This window comes from Ranitomeya variabilis, chromosome 1 (genome assembly GCF_051348905.1).
Source record: "Ranitomeya variabilis isolate aRanVar5 chromosome 1, aRanVar5.hap1, whole genome shotgun sequence".
Lineage (NCBI taxonomy): Eukaryota > Metazoa > Chordata > Amphibia > Anura > Dendrobatidae > Ranitomeya > Ranitomeya variabilis.
The window spans coordinates 561,733,714-561,747,720 of record NC_135232.1 but is presented as its reverse complement, the minus strand read 5'-3'; the positions used below and the strand labels follow the sequence as shown (position 1 = coordinate 561,747,720).

Here is a 14,007-nt window from a genome sequence, read left to right as displayed (position 1 = left end):
ATTCTCCAGATCAGTATGATCACGGTTATCCAAATATATGAGTGATGAAGCTGTGTGAGGGCTTGTCTTTTGTGGGCTGAGCTATTGTTTGAATTCCATATTTTGAACTTTCAGAATTTTGCAGTTGCGGCGATACCAAGTAGGTTTGTCTTTTTTATTTGCTTTTACTGAGGAAATTGAGGTTATGTTATGCATTATTGTGGGATGCTGTGTAATATATATCGGGATGCTGTGTGTGATATCTATTGGGATACTGTGTGATACATATTGGGATCCTGTGTGTGATATATATCAGGATGCTGTGTGTGATATACAGGTCCTTCTCAAAAAATTAGCATATAGTGTTAAATTTCATTATTTACCATAATGTAATGATTACAATTAAACTTTCATATATTATAGATTCATTATCCACCAACTGAAATTTGTCAGGTCTTTTATTGTTTTAATACTGATGATTTTGGCCTACAACTCCTGATAACCCAAAAAACCTGTCTCAATAAATTAGCATATTTCACCCGTCCAATCAAATAAAAGTGTTTTTTAATAACAAACAAAAAAACCATCAAATAATAATGTTCAGTTATGCACTCAATACTTGGTCGGGAATCCTTTGGCAGAAATGACTGCTTCAATGCGGCGTGGCATGGAGGCAATCAGCCTGTGACACTGCTGAGATGTTATGGAGGCCCAGGATGCTTCAATAGCGGCCTTAAGCTCATCCAGAGTGTTGGGTCTTGCGTCTCTCAACTTTCTCTTCACAATATCCCACAGATTCTCTATGGGGTTCAGGTCAGGAGAGTTGGCAGGCCAATTGAGCACAGTAATACAATGGTCAGTAAACCATTTACCAGTGGTTTTGGCACTGTGAGCAGGTGCCAGGTCGTGCTGAAAAATGAAATCTTCATCTCCATAAAGCATTTCAGCCGATGGAAGCATGAAGTGCTCCAAAATCTCCTGATAGCTAGCTGCATTGACCCTGCCCTTGATGAAACACAGTGGACCAACACCAGCAGCTGACATGGCACCCCACACCATCACTGACTGTGGGTACATGACACTGGACTTCAGGCATCTTGGCATTTCCTTCTCCCCAGTCTTCCTCCAGACTCTGGCACCTTGATTTCCGAATGACATGCAAAATTTGCTTTCATCAGAAAAAAGTACTTGGGACCACTTAGCAACAGCTTCTGCCGCTGTTTATGGTTCAAAAGTGGCTTTACCTGGGGAATGCGGCACCTGTAGCCCATTTCCTGCACACGCCTGTGCACGGTGGCTCTGGATGTTTCCACACCAGACTCAGTCCACTGCTTCCTCAGGTTCCCCAAGGTCTGGAATCGGTCCTTCTCCACAATCTTCCTCAGGGTCCGGTCACCTCTTCTCGTTGTACAGCGTTTTCTGCCACATTGTTTCCTTCCAACAGACTTACCATTGAGGTGCCTTGATACAGCACTCTGGGAACAGCCTATTTGTTGAGAAATTTCTTTCTGGGTCTTACCCTCTTGCTTGAGGGTGTCAATGATGGCCTTCTTGACATCTGTCAGGTCGCTAGTCTTACCCATGATGGGGGTTTTGAGTAATGAACCAGGCAGGGAGTTTTTAAAAGCCTCAGGTATCTTTTGCATGTGTTTAGAGTTAATTAGTTGATTCAGAAGATTAGGGAAATAGGTCGTTTAGAGAACCTTTTCTTGATATGCTAATTTATTGAGACAGGTTTTTTGGGTTATCAGGAGTTGTAGGCCAAAATCATCAGTATTAAAACAATAAAAGACCTGACAAATTTCAGTTGGTGGATAATGAATCTATAATATATGAAAGTTTAATTGTAATCATTACATTATGGTAAATAATGAAATTTAACACTATATGCTAATTTTTTGAGAAGGACCTGTATATCGGGACGCTGTGTGATATAGTGATATATATATCAGGATTTTGTGTGTTATATATATTGGGATGCAGTGTGTGATATATAAAGGGGGGCTGTGTGTGATATATGTTGGGATGCTGTGTGTTATATATCAGGATGCTGTGTGTGATATATATTGGGATCCTGTGTGTGGTATATATCGGGATGCTGTGTGGGATATATATCGGGATGCTGTGTGTTATATATCGAGATTCTGTGTGTGATATACATTAGGATGCTGTGTGTGATATATATCGGGATGCTGTGTGATATATACAGTATCAGGATGCAGTGTGATATATTTCAGGATGCTGTGTGATATATATTGGGATTCTGTGTGATATATATCGGGATGCTGTGTGTGATATATCAGGATGCTGTGTGATAAATATTGGGATGCTGTGTGTGATATTTGGGATGCTGAGTGATATATATCAGGATGCTGTGTGTGATATATCGGGATGCTGTTTGATATATATCGGGATGCTGTGTGTGATATATATCGGGATGCTGTGTGATATATATTTCGGAATGCTCTGTGTGATATATATCGGGCTGCTGTGTGTGATATATATCGGGTTGCTGTGTGTCATATATATTGGGATGCTGTGTGATATATATCGGGCTGCTGTGTGATATATATCAGGGTGTGTTATACTGTATATCGGGATGTTGTGTATTATATATCGGGATGCTGTGTAATATTTATCTGTATTCTGTGTGTGATATATATCGCGATGCTGTGTGTGATATACAGTTGTGCTCAAAAGTTTACATACCCCGGCAGAATTTTTGCCTTCTTTGCTTTTTTTCAGAGAATATGAATGATAACACCAAAACTTTTTCTAGACTCATGGCTAGTGGTTGGGTGAAGCCATTTATTGTCAAACTACTGTGTTTTCTCTTTTTACATCATAATGACACCCCAAAACATCTAAATGACCCTGATCAAAAGTTCACATATCTCATTTCTTAATACCGTGTATTGCCCCCTCTAGCATCAATGACAGCTTGAAGTCTTTTGTGGAAGTTGTGGATGAGGGTCTTTATTTTCTCAGATGGTAACATTGCCCAGTCTTTTTGGCATAAAACCTCCAGTTCCCGTAAATTCCTGGGCTGTCTAGTATGAACTGCGCTTGAGATATCCCCAGAGTGGCTCAATGATATTGAGGTCGGGAGATGAGATAGTCACTCCAGAACCTTCACTTTGTTCTGCTGTAGTCAATGACAGGTTGACTTGGCCTTGTGGTTTGGATCTTTGTCATGTTGGAACATCCAAGTTAAAATCCTGAAGTGCTAGGAACCACACCACCTGGTCATTGGGGCATTGCTGCCTTTTTTCTCCCTCATCCACTTCAGTGGGGCATGGTCTGACACCAGTCTGAACTTACTGCCCAAGAAGTAGTACCTTAGAAAGTCCAACTTTCCTTCTCCACAATAGAATAGTTTTTTTCACAGGATGACAACTTTTGGCTAAGATACATCATGGGGTGCTTTTACCCATTCACCTCTTGAGACAAGACCGCGCACAGCATGACATCTGATGCGTCCGTCTGGACCATGAACTCCTTGGAGAAATCGGGTGCTAGCAGCACCGGCTGTTTGCACAGGGCCAGCTTCAGTTCCTGGAAGGCTGTCTCAGCTTCTGGAGACCACATAGCCATAGACGACTTTGTCGTTTAAGGATTTCTGTCAGAGAGGTAGCTACCATGGCGAAGTTTGGGATAAACCGGCGGTAATAGCCCACAATGCCCAGGAATGCCCTGACCTGCTCCTTTGAGAGGGTTTGTGGCCAGCCCTGGATCGCCTCAGATTTATGTATCTGGGGCTTTATTTTGCCCCTGCCTACAACATAGCCCAAGGCACATGTTTTTGAGTTTATGGAAAACACCGCCTTCTGTAGAGCATCCACTACCACCTGCACCTTGCTCAGATGGCTCCCCCAATCCTGGCTGAAGATTACAATGTCGTCCAGGTAGGCTGCCGCGTACCTTTTGTGGGGGGCCAAAATCCGGTCCATGGCTCTCTGGAATGTAGCTAGAGCGCCTTGTAGCCCAAACGACATCCTGATGTAATGGAAGCACCCATCTGACATTAAAGAGGCAGTCTTCTCCTTGGCATCTTGGGTCATAGGGATTTGCCAATACCCTTTTGTGAGGTCAAGGGTAGTAATGTACCGAGCCAGCCCTAGCCTTTTAATCAGTTCATCTACCTGGGGTATTGGGTAAGTATTGCACTTAGAGACTCCATTCAGCTTCCAATAGTCATTGCAAAACCACCATTCCCCATCTGGCTTTGGCACCAGGACTACTGGACTGGACCAGCCACTCTTGGACTCTTTGATGACTCCCAAGCTCAGCATCCACTTTACCTCCTTCGAGATTGCCTCTCGACAAGCTTCAGAAATCCGATATGGTTTCAAGTTGACCTAGACATGAGACTCTGTCAAAACCTCATGCTCTATAATCTTTGTACATCCCGGGAGTTCTGAGAACAGGTTTCTGTTCTGCTGCAGCAACTCCCGGCACTGCTGCTTCTGCGAGCGGGATAAGGGATCTGCCACCTTGACATCCTCTGCACTGACCTTGAACTGGGCCAGCAGACAAGGAGTTTCTTCAGGTTCACGTGGTACACCTGGTAAAGCTTCCACTTCCCTGGTTGGTGGATTTTGTAGTTGACCTCCCCAACTTTCTCCACTACCTCATAGGGACCCTGCACTTGGCCAGGAATTTGGCTCCACCATGGGTACCATTACCAGTACTCGATTCCCGGGGTTGAACTGTCTCACATTTGCAGACCTATTGTAGATCCTCAACTGTGCCTCTTGTGCTTTGAGGAGGTGTTCTCTCATGAGGGGCATCACCTTAGCAATCCTCTCTTGCATCTGGGCCACATGCTCAATCACACTCCGGTAGGGTGTACACTCCGCCTCCCACATCTCTTTTGCTATGTCCAGGACTCCACATGAGTGTCGCCCATACAACAGTTCAAACGGGGAGAACCCCACAGAAGCCTGCATGACTTTTCTGATTTAGAATAGAAGGTATGGTAGTAGACAGTCCCTGTCCCGACCGTCCTTCTCCACAACCTTCTTCAACATGGCCTTCAAGGTTTTGTTGAACCTCTCTACCAAGCCTTCCCTCTTTGGATGATAGACTGAGGTTTGGAGTTATGTGATTTGCAGGGTTTTGCTCAACTCCTTCATCACCTCTGACATAAACAGGTTTCCTTGGTCCGTCAAGATCTCTTTTAGCAACCCTGTTCTAGAGAAGACCTGGACCAACTCTCAGGCGATACACTTGGCGGAGGAGTTATGTAGTGGAATGGCCTCCGGGTATTGTGTAGCATAGTCCAGTATCACCAGGATATACTGATACCCTCTGGCGGACTTGACCAGGAGTCCCACTAGATCCATGGCTATGAGATCAATCTGAACCTCAATAATGGGCAACTTCACCAAGGGGCTACAAAAATGGACCACTGGGGAAGTTAGCTGGCAGGTGGGACAGGACCTACAGAAGTTCACAATATCACAGTAACAACCGGGCCAGTAGAACCTCTAAAAGATCCGTTCCTGGGTTTTCTCTAAGTCCAAGTGACCACCTAACACATGTGTATGAGCCATGTCTAAGACTCTTCATCTGTATGACTCTGGCACCAGTTACTGCTCAATTACCTCCCCTCTCAGCTTGGTAATGTGATATATCACCTCCCCATTCATGGCAAAATGTGGATATCAAGTGTCAGCCCTGGCTGTTGGGCTACCCGATTAAGTACCGGTACATTGTTAATGCCCCTTTTAGAGTTTTAATCCCTGAGTTGGGGGTTCCAAAGTTTCCCCTGGACACCTCCAGCTCAGAGACGCTGGCCTCAGTGGATGCTGCCTCATCCTCATTGCTAACAAGCACACAAAAGGGAAACTTGTCATCTGCAACCTGCCTCAAGGTTTCTTCGCAACTTGGCTGTCGTCTGGGCAACGAGACATCGTCCATTTTCCCCACAAGTCCCAAAATAACATAAAGTCTTGCCCTATTTTAATAGAGTGCAATAGGTCTTTGACCACTCCGATTTCATGGGTCTCGGTGCCACAGTTTGTGTTTATGACCAGCTGGGCCACGGGGTAGTCCTTTGCATCGCCATGGATACAGCGGATGCCCATTCTCTTTCCAGGAATCTGCTGATGTGGAATTGTGGCCCTCACTAGGGTTACCAAACTTCCTGAGTCTAGCAGACCAGTCACTTTCACCCCGTTTACTGTCACGGGGCATGCCTGCGGCCCATCTCCCATTTGGGGAACAGCACTGCAGGCCGGATATGCAAAATACGAGCAGCGCCGTCCTGTGCTGCAGTCCATTGGTTCCGTGGTTATGGGACAAAGGATGGCTAAGGGGTATGACACTTCCAACAAATTACATTGTGGGAAGGGACCTTGGCCACTAAGGCCAGGATAGCACATAAGAGAAATATGGCCGAGCCTCGCATCTTAATACCCGGCATTACCGCCATCACTCAGGAGCGGAGCGTGTGGCCGCATAGCCATACATGCAGTCGCACGCTCCGCTCCTGAATGACGGCAGCAATGCCGGGTATTAACTACGGTGCTCTTGGACGCCCCCCAGGTGTGGCTCTATCTCCCCTCTTTTGGGTGTCAGCCCCACTTTGGGAACCCCAGTATTAGGATGCTACAAACCTTGCTTCTCCAAGGACCTCTCGCTTGCCTGGTACCTCTCCACCAAGCTCACTAGGTCGTCAGCATTATGGGGATCTCCCTTGGCAACCCAGTATTGCACCTGTCTTGTAGGGAGTGTATTAACTAGTGTTGAGCATTCCGATACTGCAAATATCGGGTATCGGCTGATATTTGCTGTATCGGAATTCCGATACCGAGTTCCGATATTTTTGCGATATCGGAAATCGGAATCGGAAGTGTGCGGTGCGTATGGTTCCCAGGGTCTGGAGGAGAGGAGACTCTCCTTCAGGCCCTGGGATCCATATTCATGTAAAAAATAAATAATAAAAAAAAAAAATATTGATATACTCACCCCTCCGGCGGACCCTGGACCTTAGCGGTGCCTCCGTTCCTAAGAATGCAGGGAGTGAAGGACCTTCGATGACGTCGCAGCTTGTGATTGGTCACGTGAGCGGTCACATGACCAATCACAAGCCGCGACATCATCGAAGGTCCTAGTTCACTCTGCATTCTTACGAACGGAGGCAGACGCTTGGACCGGTGAGAGCCGGGGCCGTCAGAGGGGTGAGTATATCAATATTTTTTATTTTTATTCTTTATTTTATACATGAATATGGATCCCAGGGCCTGAAGGAGAGTTTCCTCTCCTTCAGACCCTGGGAATAATTCCGATATTTTGTGTCCCATTGATATGCATTGGTATCGGGTATCGGTATCGGCGAGATCCGATATTTTGCCGGTATCGGCCGATCCAATCCGATACCGATACCTTTGCATATCGGAAGGTATCGCTCAACACTAGTATTAACATGTCCATGACAACCTTCTCCACCATCTGTGCTGGGGAGGAGGATTCAGGTTGCAACCATTTTTGGACCAGGTGTAGGAGATCAAACTTTTGGGATTGGGTAGGCTTGTCACTGTAATACACCCACTCGTGCACCCGTTTCACCGACAGTCAGTCACTCCTAAGCGTGCCAAGATCTCAGCCTTTAGCTTGGCATACTCTTTTGCGTCCTGCAACAAGTCATAGTAAGCTTTCTGTGGTTCCCTCATTATATATGGTGCCAGACCCTCCGTCTACTGCTCTGGAGGCAATTTCTCCCGTTCTGCCACCCTTTCAAACACTGCCAGGAACGCCTCGACGTCGTCACCTGGGGTAATCTTTTGTAATGCTCTTCTTACTGTCTTCCTCATGTCGTCACCTAGATTTGGGGTTGGAGCGGTCTCTCTGCTGCGGACGTCTCCCGCCAGGAGTTCCATCTGCCTCTGCTGCTGTTGAACTTGTTGCATCAGAATTTTACTTGTCTTCTGCTGTATCTGCTGATGCTCATGGTACTGCTGTTCTTGGCGCTGCTGCTACTCTCTATGCTGCTGGTTTTGTTGCTGCCATATCTGTTGGTGCTGAAGAATAGCCTGCATGAGTCGTTTTAACAATTCCTCCATAGTGTCAGATTTTGCTCCTGCAGCCACTTTCACCCAGGACATGCGATATCTGTGCAGCAGTCACACCACCCCTTGGGATTCGTGCCCGTGCTTCTAGCACCAATTGTAGGGATCTGTACTCACTCAGCTGTTCTTGAGGTAGGCACAGGAGGCAAAGTCCAGGCAAGTTTATTTCACTTCATACACGGCTCCAGGTGGCAAAACAAAGCACAGCCTTTTCGGGCACAAAGTGGAAACAAAACTGAAAACAAATAGTCCATATGGTATTGTGGGTCCGCCCGCTCAGGTCAGTGCCTTTAGCAACACACACTGAAGGTAAACACAAACTGCAGGTAAATAGTCCCTACAGCACTGCGGGTCCGCCCCCTGAGGTCAGTGTTTTTAGCAACACACACCGGAGGTCTCCTCACCTCCAGCCACACACACTGAATGAGAGACTCAGCCTCCATTTTATCTGCCAAACCACACCCCTGGGGTTGGGATATGTGAGCGGTCATTCTCACCCATCTCTTATGACCGCTCGTAAAACCCAGCCCTGTAATGACCCAAATAACTCTCTCAGCACTATAGCTGCTGGAGCATACTTCCAAGCTCACATGACCGCAGCTAACTGTCGCGAATGACCCATATTTCACCTCAAGGACTTGCCTGGCGGCCATCTTACAGTAGGAATGTTGTTCCTTTCATCATAGGCCTTGTTGACCTCTCTCCAAATGTAACGTTTATGGTTATGGCCAAAAAGTTCAATTTTGGTCTCATCACTCTAAATTACCTTGTTCCAGAAGGCTTGTCTGTGTGCTGTTTTGCATATTGTAAGCGAGATACTTTGTGGCATTTGCGTACTAATGTCTTTCTTCTGGCGACTCAACCATGCAGCCCATTTTTCTTCAAGTGCATCTTGAAACAGCCACACCGCTAGTTTTCAGAGAGTCCTGTATTTCAGCTGATGTTATTTGTGGGTTTTTCTTTGCATCCCGAATAATTTACCTGACAGTTGTGGATGACATTTTTGTTGGTCTACCTGACCGTGGTTTTGTTTTTACAGAGCCCCTGATTTTCCATTTGTTAATCACAGTTTGAACGCTGCTGACTGGCATTATCAATTTCTTGGATATCTTTTTGTATCCCTTTCCTGTTTTATACAGTTCAACTACCTTTTCCTGTTGATCCGTTAACAATTCTATTGCTCTCCCCATGACTCACAATCCAGAAACATCAGTGGCTGGATGAAAGATGCAAGAGTCTGTCTGGATCCCATTTACTCACTCAGCTTTTATGCACACACACTGATTATAAGCAAACAGGTCACAGGTTAGGATGTTACCTTTAGTAGCCATTCAAACCCATTTGTGTCAGCTTCTGTGCATCAGGCCAAAATCACCAGGGTATCTGAACATTCGATCAGGGTCAATTGGATGTTTTTGGTTGTCATTATGATTTAAAAAGAGAAAACACAGTAGTTTGACAATAAATGGCGGCACCCAACCACTAACCATGAGTGGAGTGTCGTGATCCTGTTCGGGGTTTGTTTTCTGCTATGCTCTCTCTGGACTGGTCATGCGGGGGTTAATCCCTTCTGCCTCGTTTTGGAGCTGGCTTGGCTTTTTAAGTCCTCTGCAGTCTGCTGGCCAGCATCAGTGATAGTTCATGCTTCCAAGCTAGAGCAGCTGACCTGTATACCCTGATGATCCTTCTGCCTCTGATTTCCCGTATTTGTGTGAGAATCATTCCCTATCCCTGACGTAGTGTTTGTTTGGTGGTTTTCTACAGTGTATGACTTTGCCTGATCTCTGAACACCACCTCTTGCTTTCTGTCTCTGATACCTCATTCCCCGACCGGCTCTGACTTCTGGCTTGTACCCCGACTTTGTCTTCCGTGTCAAGTTTTAGATACCATGCTCCCATTTGGCTCTGACTTATGGCTTGTCTCTGACTTCGTGCATGTTATGACCTCTGGTACCTCTGCTCCTGACAGTTTCTGACTCTGCTCGTCTGACCACTCTTTTGTTACCTGTGACACCTGTGCGGCTGCTCAGTCTGCTACCCTGTTAGTGTGCAACCTCTTTTCCCTCACCAGCACCCCCTGGTGGAGGTTGTGCTAAACTGCACTGCAGCCGCATCACATTGAGAAAAAGTTTTGGTGTTATTCATATTCTCTGAAAAAGGCCAAGAAAGCAAAACTTCTGCTGGGGTATGTAAACTTTTGAGGACAAATGTATATCAGGATGCTGTGTGTGATATATCATGATGCTGTGTGTGATACATATCGCGATGCTGTGTGCAATATATATATCGGGATGCTGTGTGTGATATATCGGGATGCTGAGTATGATATATATAAGGATGAGTGTAATTTATATCAAGCTGCTGTGTGTGATATACATCGGGATGCTGTGTGTGATATATATTGAGATGCTGGGTGTAATATATTGGGATGCTGTGTGAAATATATTGGGATGCTATGTGTGATATATATCAGGATACTGATTTTAACCCCTTTACCCCCAAGGGTGGTTTGCACGTTAATGACCAGGCCAATTTTTTACAATTCTGACCACTGTCCCTTTATGAAGTTATAACTCTGAAACGCTTCAACGGATCCCGGTGATTCTGACACTGTTTTCTCGTGACATATTGTACTTCATGATAGTGGTAAAATTTCTTTGATATTACTTGCGTTTCTTTGTGAAAAAAATGGAACATTTTGAAAATTTCGCAATTTTCCAACTTTGAATTTTCATGTCCTTAAATCACAGAGATATGTTACACAAAATACTTAATAAGTAACATTTTCCACATGTCTACTTTACATCAGCACAATTTTGGAACTAAAATCTTTTTTGTTAGGGAGATATTTTTACAACTCCATTTTTTTTTTAGGGACCACATCACATTTGAAGTTTGAGGGGTCTATATGATAGTAAATACCAAAAAGTGACACCATTCGAAAATCTTCACCCCTCAAGGTGCTCAAAACCACATTTAAGAAGTTTATTAACCCTTCAGATGCTTCACAGGAATTTTTGGAATGTTTATAAAAAATATGAACATTTAACTTTTTTCACAAAAAATTACTTCAGATCCAATTTGTTTTATTTTACCAAGGGTAATAGGAGAAAATGGACCACAAAAGTTGTTGTACAATTTGTCCCGAGTACGCTGATACCCCATATGTGGGGGTAAACTACTGTTTGGGCGCATGGCAGAGTTCGGAAGAGAAGGAGCGCCATTTGACTTTTTAATGCAAAATTGGCTGGAATTGAGATAGGACGCCATGTCGCGTTTGAAGAGCCCCTGATGTGCCTAAACAGTGGAAACTCCCCACAAGTGACACCTTTTTGGAAAGTAGACCCCCTAAGGAACTTATCTAGATGTGTGGTGAGCACTTTGAACCCCCAAGTGCTTCACAGAAGTTTATAATGTAGAGCCGTAAAAATAAAAAATCATATTTTTTTCACAAAAATGATCTTTTCACCCCAAATTTTTTATTTTCCCCAAGGTAACAGGAGACAGTGGACCCCAAAAGTTGTTGTGCAATTTGTCCTGAGTACGCTGATACCCCATATGTGGGGGTAAACCAATGTTTGGGTGCATGGCAGAGCTCGGAAGTGAAGGAGCACCGTTTGACTTTTTCAACGCAGAATTCGCTGGAATTGAGATCAGATGCCATGTAAGCTGTATGGCGGCTCGTTTTTTTGCGGGACAAGATGACGTTTTCAGTAGTTCAGTTTTTTATATCCATCTTTTTGATCGCGTGTTATTTCACTTTTTGTTCGGTTGCATGATGATAAAGCATTGTTTTTTGCCTCGTTTTTATTTATTTTTTTTACGGTGTTCACTCAAGGGGTTAACTAGTGGGACAGTTTTATAGGTCGGGTTGTTACGGACGCAGCGATACTAAATACCGTATATACTCGAGTATAAGCCGACCCGAGTATAAGCCGACCCCCCTAATTTTGCCACAAAAAACTGGGAAAACTTATTGACTCGAGTATAAGCCTAGGGTAGGAAATGCAGCAGCTACCCCCATAGATGCTCCATTTCAAGCTGTGCCATATATAATGCTCTATAGCTTTCATTATTGCCCCATAAGATGCTCCATTTCAAGCTGTGCCATATAGAATGCTCTATAGCGATCATTATTGCCCCATAGATGCTCCATACAAAACTGTGCCATATAGAATGCTCTGCACCATTCATTATGGCCCCATAAGATGCTCCATTTCAAGCTGTGCCATATAGAATGCTCTATAGCGATCATTATTGCCCCATAAGATGATCCATTTCAAGCTGTGCCATATATAATGCTCTATAGCGATCATTATTGCCCCATAGATGCTCCATTTCAAGCTGTGCCATATATAATGCTCTATAGCGATCATTATTGCCCCATAGATGCTCCATTTCAAGCTGTGCCATATATAATGCTGCTGCTGCTGTAATAAAAAAAACAAACACATACTCACCTCTCTTGCTGCCCGCAGCTCCTCAGCGTCCCGTCTCGGCGTCTCTCCGCACTGACTGTTCAGGCAGAGGGCGGCGCGCAGATTAGTACGTCATCGCGCCCTCTGACCTGCACAGTCAGAGCCAGAGGACGGGAAGACGGAGCGGCGCCCGGCGTGTGGAACGTGGACAGGTAAATATGACATACTTACCTGCTCCGGCGCGGTCCCTGGCTCCTTCTCCCGGACAGATGGTCTCCGGGTGCCGCAGCCTCTTCCTCTGTCAGTGGTCACCGTTACCGCACGTTACAAGGAATGAATATGCGGCTCCACCCCTATGGGAGTGGAGTCCATATTCATAACTTTAATGAGCGGTACCACGTGACCGCTGAACAGGGGAAGAGCTGCGGCACCCGGAGACCGTGTGACAGGCAGGGACATTGACAGGAGCGCCGGGACTAGGTGAGTATATGACAGTCCTCACCCGCCGACCCCACCACCGATCATGACTCGAGTATAAGCCGAGAGGGGCACTTTCAGCCCAAAAATTCGGGCTGAAAATCTCGGCTTATACTTGAGTATATATGGTATGTGTACTTTTATTGTTTTTTTTAGTTACATAAAGAAATGTATTTGTTGGAACAATATTTATTTATTTTTTTTTCTTTATTTAAGAATTAAAAAAAAATATTTTTGAACAGTGTAATTTTTTTTTAAACTTTTTACATTGTCCCAGGGTGGGGCATCACTATATAATAACTTAGTAACATAGTAACATAGTTATTAAGGTTGAAGGAAGATTTTAAGTCCATCTAGTTCAACCCATAGCCTAACCTAACATGCCCTATGGCCTCTTTTACACCTCCGTCTTTTAGGCCATGTTCACACTTTGCAGTTTTTACTGCGGATCCGTGGCGATTTTGATGCTGCGGGTCCGCAGCAGTTTCCATAGCGTTTACATTAACATGTAAACCCTATGGAAACCGCAAACCGCTGTGCACATGCTGCGGGAAAAACCGCGCCGAAACGCAGCGGTTTAAAACCCGCAGCATGTCACTTCTTTGTGCAGAATCGCTGCGATTCTGCACCCATAGGAATGCATTGAACCGCTTACTTCCCGCATGGGGCTGTGCCCACGTTGTGGGAAGTAAGCGGTTAATGTGCGGGTGGTACCCGGGGTGGAGGAGAGGAGACTCTCCTCCAGGCCCTGGGAACCATAAATAGTGTAAAAAAAAAAGAATTAAAATAAAAAATGATGTTATACTCACCTCTCAGCGCTGCCCGCGGCCGTCCGGTCTTCGGTTTGCTGTGCGAGCAGGACCTGTGGTGACGTCGCGGTCACATGACCGTGATGACGCCGCGGTCACATGACCGTGACGTCACGAAGGTCCTTCTCGGCACAGTATCTTTGGAACCGGAGCGCTGGGTGCAGCGCCCAGGAGATCCGGACATCAGAGGGTGAGTATAACCAATTTTTATTATTTTTATCATTACTATTGATGCTGCATATTGCTACATAT

The 14,007-nt window shown here is 45.2% G+C and overlaps 1 protein-coding gene across 2 annotated transcripts in view; it reads left to right on the top strand.

Annotated features, from left to right (window-relative positions):
* ARHGAP30 (Rho GTPase activating protein 30) overlaps positions 1-14,007 on the top strand; it is a 206,713-nt gene that overhangs the window by 134,576 nt on the left and 58,130 nt on the right. The window lies entirely within an intron of this gene.